Genomic DNA, 11,755 nt, shown 5'->3' on the forward strand with positions numbered 1-11,755 from the left:
CTCTGGATACATATTGAATTTAAAAACTACACTCTCAACCATGTTCCAGTAGCTTTGACTCTTGAAGTCAATTGTATACCATACAGCTTTCATAATATGACTGTGTGATTGTGAAAACCTTATGTCTGATGCTCTTTTTATCCAGGATATGGACAGATAAGTAAAAAAACAAGAATAGGAGTGCAAGGGTAGTTCAGTGGTAGAGTTCTCGCCTGTCATGCAGGAGACCAGGGTTGGATTCCTGGCCCAGGCCCACCCCCCAGAAAAAGAATTCAAAAAATGATGCTGCAATAATGGGACAATCACATGGAAAAAGAATGAAATATGGCTTTGTATGGACTGCATATGTATGAAGATTTCTCAATTAAAATGTTTAAAAAAACTACACTCTCTAGTATGTGTATGTTTTCTCCTTATTACTGGCCACAATTAGCTCTGGTGAGGGAGGAAAAAGCAAGGTCCAGTACAAGGGCAGGTAAGTTTCAGTGCTGGAGGTTCAGGCTGAGAAGGAAGGAGTGAAACTGGAAAATGAGGCCAAAGTCTGAGTGGGCTCCAGTTTTCAGAGCACAGGCTCAAGAGACAAAATTGAGTGGGAGCCAGTAGCACCTGTAAGAACCACAGGGCCGGGCTTTCTGGGCACACCCGACAAGTAATGAAGTTCCTAGGTAAAGGGTGCCACTCAGAACTGTTTCAGAAGGATAGCTATGTCTTTGGCTGTTTTTAATAACTGTACTGAGTATGTCAAAGGTGGTCCTTTGGTTTCCCCACTGCTGCCCACACGTAGGTAGAGTTTGAGTTTTCTAGCAGTTATGTTAGAATAAAATTACTAAGGCAGACAAGCATTACAGCAGGTACTTCATAGGAGGCAGTGCTTATGGGAATCCACAGGTTCCCAGAGGTTCTGCATGCCTTTTCCATCTGTTCCCAGAGCTTATCAAGCAGAAGTTGTCCTGAAAATCACAGTCCTCAGACTCTCGACATTGTTCTTCCTATCTGTGTAGACATGAGAAGTTGGGACGTGCTTGGTGCAGGTCTGTTGGAAATCCCAGAAGATTTAGTGATGACTTCACCCATTCCACAGTACCCTACTGGGGCAGAATTAGTTGGATTGCGTATGCCTCAATATCATCCCTGCAGGACTGCACAGACAAGAATAGGCAGAGAACACTCGTAATTATAATGGACACTTTTGTCTTGTTACAAATTGGGGTTTATGAAACTTGCAATGAAGAACCAGTGGGCAAAGAGTATTTCCTATTATTTTGGCGGGTTAAGATCACTAAAGCCTACATCCAGCTGTGTGGCTGAGATGTTATCAGGTCAGAGACTTGCTTAAGTGTAAAGAGGATCTCACTTAGTCAAATGCTCTGGATTTGTTTGGGGTTCTTGATGATGTAAAGAAGTTGAAGTCATAGGTAGTCAGGTTTGTCTCTATATGATAGGCAGCTACTCCAAGAAACACAGCTCTTAAACAGGGTCAATGGCCCTGGAGTCAGCTCTTAAACAATGGTCAATGGCCAGGAGTTCTCTATTACCAGTGGTTGTGTTTGTCTGCCCCAAGCTTCTGAGGGAAGTTCCATCAGGAGGGCCAGAGGTCTGGCCTCTGGTGGTAGAAGGGCATCAGTGGAATTATCCCAAGCAGAGGCTGCAACTGCCAGCTGCTGGTGACTGCCCAGGCAGTCCAGAATAACAGCCAAGGAAAAAGAGTTCCTTAGCTCCCAGGTATCACTGACATAGCAAGTGTTCCATAGCAGATGCATTTGAGGATCTACTGGAAGCTGAAAATTGAGAGGCAAAGAGACCATCAAGCATCCTTGATGATCGAGGTTCCCTGACAACAACAATGTAACTGGGTGAGCTGGGCCCCTCTGCTCCTAAGGCAGAGCTTCTAAAATTGTGCTCACGAAAGTACCCGCATTGGAGCCACCTGGGGAGCTTGTTAGAAATGCAGCTTCATGGGACACACAGCCCAGACCTACTGAATGAGAATCTGACTGATAGTTCCTAGAAATACGATTTTAAATGGGCAGCTCCAGTGATTCTGCCAAATTTCAGAGCCCGCACCCCTTAACAGGCACCATCTCTCATCACTTTCTGATTCCACAGGGTTCTGACATGTCCAGCAGCATTTCAATTCTTGGTTTTCCAGATATAATAAATGTTTCTACTTTGCCTTCTTAACCAAACTTCCTCTCTGCACATTCCAGCAGTCCCTGTAAGTAGCCAGGCCCCAGGCATCTTAGCCCCCCACCATGCCGTCTGTAAAGGCCTGGGTGCCTTCTCTGTGCTAAGGTGGCAACCCAATCCCTGTACACATCAGAATCAGCCATGACTTTGTTTAAAAATATTCACATCCTGTCCCCATTGCACGTGAATTAAAACATAAATTCTAGGAATGGAGAGTGGGAACCAGAATTGTTAAGTCCTTCCTGAGTGATTCTGATGTGCAGTGGGGGGGTGAGGGTCACTGTTCTACATGTGTGTGCGTTTACGTTAGCCCAGTGTCCGATCCATGCTGGGCACACAGAAATATTTGTTGACAATGACTTTAAAATAAAGTTATTTGCCATGGCAACATTAAAAAAATGCTTTATATTCATGCATTACCTTATAAGTTTGCAAACTTGAATGCTCTCGACACCAACCATGAACCAATTCAGGGAAATCCAGAAATGATCAAGAGCTGGGGTCTGCAGGATTCTGGATGAAGGGCTCAGCTGTGGTGAATGCACCTGGAGATTCTACTTTCTCTGTTCACCTCACCCCTTCAGGACAATTTCCCTTAGGGTCATGCGAATCAGAGCTGGCTGCTGTGAATTGAATTGTGTCCTCATCCTCTTTGAAGTCCTAACAGCCAGACCTGTCACTGTAACCTTACTTGGAAATAGGGTCTTTGCAAACGTAATCACGTTGAAGTGAGATCAGACTGCATTAGGGTGGTCCCTAAATCCAGTTCAGAGGAGTCAGTCATTCAGAGAAGAAGGCCATGTGAAGATGCAGGCGGAGAGTGCAGTGATGCTGCCACAAGCCAAGGGATGTCAAGGATTGCTGACATCACAAGAAGCTGGAAGAGGCAAGGAAGGATTCTCCCCTACCAGACTTTAGAGGGAGTTTTGCTGTGCTGATACCTTGACTCAGGCTTCTAACTTCCCACCCAAACCACGAGAGGATACATTCCTGCTGTTTTAAGCTCCCCAGTTGGTGGTACTTTGTTTCATCAGCCTTGAGAATAAGGCTCCACCCATGACCACTCATTCAGGAGACCAAATTAATCAGGTCTCCATAAGCCGCAGTATCAGTAGCTACTTAACATGATACTATCTCAGGAACAATGAAATATCATCTGCCCTACTGACTCTTGATTTGCCGTGGAATGTCAGAACTGTAGATGCTCAACTGCAAAAGAGGATTGACCTCTCATCTTTTTCTAAAATTGGGTAGATCAGGTCTGTGTGCTGGTCACTTCCATGCAGAGACTGACTTTGAGTTGAAGTTTTAAATACACCTGTTAGAATGCAAATGTGTGATCTGAGACTAACCAATTGAATCATTACCCGCATTAACAGTTTAACATAAATTAGTTTGCTAGATGAACTAATCACCAAGCAAGACCCTAAGGGAGGCAGGAATGGCAGGGGTTGATGGGGAGAATGGGCTAGGAAAAACAAGAATTCTGAGGTCTTATGTGGACAAAGGGTGTCCAGGTTGGAAAACCAGACGTGGGAAACCGAGGGTCAGAAAGAAGGTAGTGGCTGCTGGGAAAACAGCAGAATAAACAGGTGAGGCCAAGTGGAGGAAGCTGGGAAAGGAAGCCCTTTTTGATGTTCCCCTGCTTTGCTGAATGTGAGTTGGGCTTTGGACCATCATTTGCCTCTCTGTGGTCCACACAATTGTTCTATGTGGAGGGACAGCTACACACATGTTCACACACACATGCACACACACTCACACGACTTTCAAAGAGAAGGACACGCAGGTGTGTTGTTTTTCCTAATTCCTCATCTTTCCGTGACTCATGTTTGAACTGAGTGACTCAAAATTCACCTATTACCCACAGAATAGCCAAGGTACAATGAAAAGTATCTCACTCCTAGGAAAGAATATTCTTTCATAGTAATGCAGTTTCCAAAATGGGGAGGGCATGTGGCAGTTTTACTTAATGAGTCAGAAAACAAACACAGAATAAGAAAACAAAGGTAAGTAAAAGAGAATAACACAGAATTGAGGAAACTATATCAATCTCCATCCTTTACTGGCGATGCTGCAAATATGTAGATTATCTGTTTGGAAAGGGGTGTCATTGAAAAATATGAATATAATACTGCTTTGATTTTATAGGTTGAAAGATTATTATTCAAGTCTCAAGCACCATCCCTGTTTTACAAATGAGAATGATCAAAAGTTGTATTTCATTTCGTCCTCGCACAGTGGACCCCCACCCTGTGTTCAGAGTCATAGTTCCAGAATCTTCTGTACTGATGAGATACTGAATGCAAGTTGCTTGGATAGGTGGGTGGCTGTCAGGTATGCTCAGCACACATTCGTGGAGTTTTTCCTGAATCCTGGTGGTCAGGCTGTGAAGGCTTCCTCCAGGAGTGCCCCAGCGGTCTCACTTCTGCCTAGGGGTTATAGCGTTCATTAGTCAGATGTGCCCAGAACACTGTGAAGGAAGCAGAAAAAGACACCAATCAGTGAGAAGCACAGACAATTTTTCATCCTTATCAGCACCTTAGCAATGCAAATGCTTAAAAAGTTAATCCTTTTCATCTGTTAAATGGTAAAACTATGAAAATGCTCACAAAGCACGTCAACCGTGACGTCACCATTCTTAGGTTTAGGATTTTTGCTTTGTTTAATGTTTTGGCCCAGTGGTGTCTCACTTTTTTTCAGTTAATGATTTTTTAAAAAATCACACACAGGGAGTGTGGGTGGTTCAGTGGTAGAATGCTTGTCTTCCATGCAGGAGACCTGGGTTCAATTCCCAGACCATCCACCCCCCACCAAAAAAAAAAAAGAAGGAAAAAAGTGATACACAAACTAAAAAATCTAATAGTCTTTAAAATTTACAATGGCAAAAACAGTCTACTGTAACCCCAGTCCATCTTTCTGCTTCTCAGTAGAATATACTTTCAACTCCTTTAGCTGTTTCGTCTGATATTTATCTTCATATTTATCTCCATGCATTATCTACACCTAAGTCTATTATATCAGTTTTATACATTATCTACTAATTTATCATTATGGTAGATGAATATTGCAACTTGTTCAAGACTTTCTCTTCCTTCATGCTCCCAAATAGAATTCTATCACAATTTTATGATAAAACTTGTCAGTGCTTTCATTATCACGACCATGAAAATAATATTTCCTATCCCCTACTAAATTTTAGTTGTTAGTTAATATTTTTTTCTTTTTCTCATTTGCTTAGTTTTTTTTTTTAATGTGTGGCTAAGCAGTCCCAATGCAATGTCCCACATGTTCTATGAGGGCTCTTTTCCCAGAAGACAGCCCTATTGATCCGTCCTTTGGCCTGACTACGAACCATATCGAAATCCCCGTCCAGTCTGGACTCTGTTTTCTAGGTATGCACAGCTGTCTCCGGAGATCTGCTCTTGTGGTCACCCTATTAATTCCTTTAGGCTTTCTTTTGTGTCAGCCCCCATGGTTTTCTCTTTCTTGGTTTACTCTATTGTTTGGGCAAAGCACTTTTTCTCCCATAACTTCCTGAAAAAGAATGCAGTGAAAGTGAATTTTATGATTGTAAAAGGTCGGAAAATGACTTTATTTTGCTCTTTCCTTTGAATGATAATTTCACTGACTATAGAAATTCAAATTGAGGAGTGTGATGTCGTTTTAATTCTTATGACTTGCTATGTTACCTAGTTTTATCTGTCTCTCTTTCTTAAAACATTTAGGATGTTCTCTTTTTTCATGGTGTTTAATTCTTTATGCCAACATTGTGCTTAGTACTCAATGGACCCTATTAATCTGGTGGTTCATTTCCTTCAATGCTGGATTTTTTTTATTCTTTCTTTTTTCTTTGCATGCATGGTCTGGGAATTGAACCCAGGTCTCCTGCATGGAAGGTGGGCTTTCTACCACTAAGCCACCTGTGCACCCAATTTTTTTAAAATTCTTAATTGAATATTATTTCTTATAGATGAATTCTCTACTTTTCTTATCATTATTCCCATATTATACATTTCATTGTGCTTTTGTTCTATTTCTAGAGAGATTTTCTTGATTTATCTTTCAATCCTCTACTTAAATTTTTATTTCAGATATTAAAATTTTATTTATAAGAACTCATGTTCACTAATTGTTCTCCTTTTAGAACATCTTCATGGATGCAATATTTCTTTCTTTCTCTCTGTGGCTATTAATTAATTTTTAAAAATTTTCTTCTCACACTGACTTGCCTCTACTTCCATTTGGTTCAATTTTGCCTTTTGTTATTTGTTCTCTCTTTTTCAGGATACAGGCTTTCTTTAGGTGTCCACTTCACTCCTTAACACCATGAAATATTTGATTAATACAGTAGAAATAGAAGTTAAACAGGTCAATAAATAGTCTCAATAAGGTTAAGAACATAATTCCCAAAGCAAGACTGTATGGTTTTAAATTCCACTTACCAGTGAATTATTATTTAACCTCTTAAGAAAGTCATTTAACCTCTCTCCACCTCAGTTTCCTGTTATTTTGTATAAGGATAGTAGTAATACTATAGGCTGGTTATCAAAATTAAATTAAATTGGTGGCTGTGTAAAATACTTAAAAAACTTTCTTCCATGATGATTGCTAAATATTAGATAATATCATATCTAATATTTATCTAAAAATATCTATGAATGAAAAAAATTGATAACCACACACTAAATGGGACATTTCCATGCTGAAGAATTTCAAAAGATGGACGGCAAGAGACCTGAAAAGTGTTATATAAAGAATGGATGAGAGAACCATGAATAAATGCTGTGGAACAGATGAAAATTAAATGGAAATATTTTGAAATTTTAAAAATAAAACTTAACACTCCAATAGCCTCTCAAAGGAAAGACTATAATGAAGAAATGATAGGTGTTTAGAAAGAGATGTTAGACATAAATGGGAAGGAAAAATGTTGGGAAAAAATTATTAGAAATAAGATGAAATTGGGATGTGCCTCAGGGTAAAGTAGACACTTGTAAAAAAGAGAAATGATCATAGAAGATAAAATTTAGATGTGCAAAGCGACAAAACCCCAACCAGTAATAAAGAGTTATTAAGTTATACATTGGTTTCCTGTGGCTGCTGTAACAAAATACTGCAAGCTTCAAATATTCATCCTCTTACAGCTCTTGAGGCTGGAAGCCTGAAATCAAGGTGCTGGCAGATTGGTTCCTTCCAGAGGCTCTGAGCGAGGTTCTGTCCCGGGCTCCCCCAGCTTCCGCCGGCTACGAGCAGTTGTTGATGCTTCTTGGCTTTTAGATGTGTCCCCCTGACTTGTCTCCACAGGGCTTCCCCTTGAGTGCCTGTGTGCCTGTGTCAAAATCCCCCCTCCCTATAAGGGATTGGAGTTAGGGTCCACTCACTTATCTTAATGTGATGCCATCTGCAAAATCCCTATTCTGAGTAACAGAACCTTCACAGGTTCTGGGGGGACATGACTATTACAGGACACGATATAACACAGCACACATTAGATCCCATTTCACACCCACTAAAATAGCTACTATTGACAAAATGGGAAATTATACATGTTGGAGAGGCAGTCGAGAAATAGGAATATTCATTCATTGTCGACAGGAAGCTAAAATGATGCAGCCACTGCAGGAACAGTTCGGCAGTTCCTAAAACGTTAAGTACAGGATTACCATATGGTCCAGCAATCCCATTACTAGGAATACACCCAGAAGAACTGAAAGCAGGGACTTGAACAGATAGCGATGCACTAATGTGCATCATGCATTGTTCATAATTGCCAAATGATGGCATCATTCCAAGTGTCCATCAATTGATGAATGGATGAACGAAATATGGTCTATACACACAATGGAATACTATTCAGCTGTAAAAAGGAACGAAGTATCCATACATGTGACAACATGGACGAAGCTTGAAGACATCATGGTGAGTGAAATAAGCCAGACACCAAAGGACAAATATTGTGTGATCTCACGAATATGGAATAGTTAGAATAAGCAAATTCATAGAGTTAGAAACTAGAATATAGGTTACCGGGGGTGTGCAATGGAGATAGGGAATTGGGAACTTCATGCTTAAATTGTACAGAGTTTCAATTTTAGGTTGTATATATAGATATATTGAAGTTGTTTATATATATATTTAAGTTATATATATATATATTTATTTATTACTAGAATAAACATTATAAAACAACAACATAGGACTATACAACCCAAACAGGGAACCCTACTGTACGCCATGGGCTATAGTAAATAGTACAGTTACGGTAATATTCTTGCATCAATTGTAACAAAGGTACCACACTAAAGCAAAGTGTTAATAATAGGGTGTTATATGGGAATTCTGTATTTTCTGCATGATTTCTCTGTATACCTACAACTTTTCTAATAAAAAATTAAAGACCAAAGTTTACTTCTTTAAAGAAGAAAATTTAAAATTGTGATCACAAAATAAAATGAGATTCCATGCTTTGAGCAGATGTATCTAATTATAAATTTTGCTATTTGAAAGCAAATACCTACTGAATTGTCTTAACAACTGAAGGAGTTTCACGCAAAAAATATAGCAATGGAAACAGACTACATAGTGAAAGACTGAAAGCAAAAACATGAAATTAAAAAAGCATATTATAAAATAATATGGCAACTACGACCACACATGTCCTTCCCATCAATAATAGAAATAGTGTTCTTTTTTAAAGAAGACAATTTGAAATTGTGATCACAAAATAAAATGTGATCCCATGCTTTAAGCAGGAGAGTCACTATACAAAATTATTCAGAAATTGGAAATGAAAGGATGGTCATAAATTTCCCAAGCAAATGTAACCAAAAGGAAATCAAGGATTACTACCTAAATCCAGGCGAGATGAAATTCAGGACCAAAATGCATTAAATGCTAAATAATGCAGCTCATATTCACAAGGAGTAGACTACAGTAATGAAATTTATATGCAAAACGATTTGGAAACAACATTCACAAAGCAGACGTCACAAGATATATAAAAGTCGGGAGAAACTCGCTCACTCATAACGAGGCACATAGCTTGGCCCCATCTTTGAAAACTTTGACTCGATGTGTCTAGTGAGGAGCCTTATATTAGGAAGGATAAGCTGCTGAACCTAGAGACTCAGATACATATTGGAGCTAAAGGAAGAACATTATTCGTCTCATTATCAGACTAGAAACGTGTGGGTGGGTATTGGCAAGTGGGCAACTCGGTCCCACAGGTCATTAGGGGCCCAGCTTCTTTGTAGTCTGTTACTTTATTGTAGAGGAATAATATATGATTGAGGATGTCGGACCAGCTCCATGGAATGGGGGAAAATGAGGGGGCAGATCGTGCACCCACTTGTTTTAAGAGGACAGGATCTGGGCAAAGCACACCTCCACCTCGATTCCTCTCACGTCCCACTGGGTAAGTTCATCGTATTGTCAAATTTAGCAGGAAGGGTGAAAAAATTAGTATCTAGGTGTTTATGTATCCAACCCAGACTTTGTGTTTTCTCTTCAAACTGAAGAGTCCATTCTGAACCATAGAACAACTACAGTTGACAATTCGCTGTCTCTCCCACAGTTCTGGGAACTCATATGCTGACTCTGCTGTTCAGCAAGTTTTGTCCACTACTGCACAAAGACACCACTGGAGCTCCTTCTCTTTGGGTGCCTCTGCTTATTCCCCAGACCACCCGTTCATTATTTTAGAACCTCTTCATTCTCCAAGCTATGCATGGTCAGAGGGTCTTCTCAATCACCTCCACATTGCCCAGCTAGTCTTGCACCACGCCCGGACACCTGGCAGCTCAGGTCAGTGGTGGAAACCTGTCCTAAGCGCCGATCTGATGGGGAAGGAAAAGATGCTTCAGAAGGAACGCTTTCACCACGCCACAAATAGCATCCCAATGGAAACAGCTTAACCATAGAATGTTTCCTGAACAAGTAATACAGTCCTTTGGTGTGTGTGTGGGTGTGTGTGTGTGTGAAAGAGAGAGAGAGAGAAAGACAGAGAGGAAATGCGCACACATGCATGTGCTTTTATGTGAAGAGGGAAAATGAGAAAGAGGAAGAAAGATAAAGAGTGAGGGAGGAGAAGGATAAAAGAACAAAGAGAAAAAAGAGAAACGGAAAAGAGAGGGAGGTGGAGAAAGAGAGCAAGAGAGCAAAACCAAGAAAGAGAGAGAGAGAGAGAGAGATGGGGGCGGGGGAAACCCAGGGTCTGGAGTCCAGTGCCTCAGTTCAGATAGAATCCTGGATCTGCTGTGCCATGTTAAGTTGTGAGGATTAAATGAGATAATGCAGGCAAGTGTTCCTTACAATCCTTCAGGAAGGTCAATCATTGTTACGATATGTAAGCATATATATTTACATACATTTCATATTCCATGAAAAGCTTTTACTGAGGAACCAACCAAAATTCCAAAGATTTCAGTTCACTTTTGGAATGTGGTAGTGTATGCAAATGTATGCAGAGACATATATGGGCAGGTACATGTACATGGATGGATATGATGTGTACATGTATATGTATGTATCTTTGCCCTTGTTTTCCTTCAAACTGCTATTACTGTGATGAGTAGATTTTATTTGAGAAGAGGGTCTCAGTGGTTCTTTCAGAAGACTATCAAGGGCATTTTGAGCTGACAGAAAGTCTTTCTGGACCATTGTACCTGTATGGAATTTGAATCGAGATTTGTTTGAGGTTAATTTAAATATATTAATCCCAGCCCTCTGTTTAACTAACTGCTTGTTTACAAGATTTGTATAAACCCTTGAGAAATTTACTCATTACTTAATTTAGTTTGCAATATGTTAATTTTATCCATGTTGTGCTTATTGTCACAGTACCTGTGCACCATGCAGATAAGAATATTCCAAGTCACTCCCTCTTGAAGCTATAATGCAATGGCGGCATGGCTCCTTAGAAGCAAGGAAAAGATTGTACCAGATGCAAAAGAGAATGAAAGGAGAACTTCTTGCAATGCAGGAGTAGTGTCACACAGAATTTTTGCTTTATGGTTCTCAATACCCATTGGGGTCAAATTGGTATTGTTTTAGGAGAACAAAAACTCATGCTCTCTTGGCCAAGTATCACAAAAGCACCTGTGAAAATAGACAGACATCTTAGAGGATCTGTATGCTAGATGAAATTTCTCGAGCTCTCTCCCCATCAAGCCCCTTCTTCCAGTTGGACAAACCTCCATTCCATCCTAGCTCAGTTAATAAAAATGAAGGAGTCTCCTCTTCTTTCCTACCCTCTATTCCAAGCTTTTATATTTTTTAGTCATTCCTGATATTGTGTTTGGTTTCATTCATTCAGTACATGTTTACTGAACCGCATTAGGTGCCTGGTACTGTCCTGAGAATATGGTAATGAATGAAAAATAAAATGTTCTACTCACTTGGAGCTCCCAATCTAAAGGGGGGAGGCAAGGAACAGTACAGAGGTTAAATAAATATTATTATATTAGATATAAGTACACAATACACAGAGACTGAAAACTGGATAAAGAGGTGGAAAGTGACTAGGCAGGTAATTTACGCTGGGAGATCAGAACAGGATAATTTCCTT

The sequence above is a fragment of the Tamandua tetradactyla genome, chromosome 18, assembly GCF_023851605.1.
Source record: "Tamandua tetradactyla isolate mTamTet1 chromosome 18, mTamTet1.pri, whole genome shotgun sequence".
NCBI classification, from domain to species: Eukaryota; Metazoa; Chordata; class Mammalia; order Pilosa; family Myrmecophagidae; genus Tamandua; species Tamandua tetradactyla.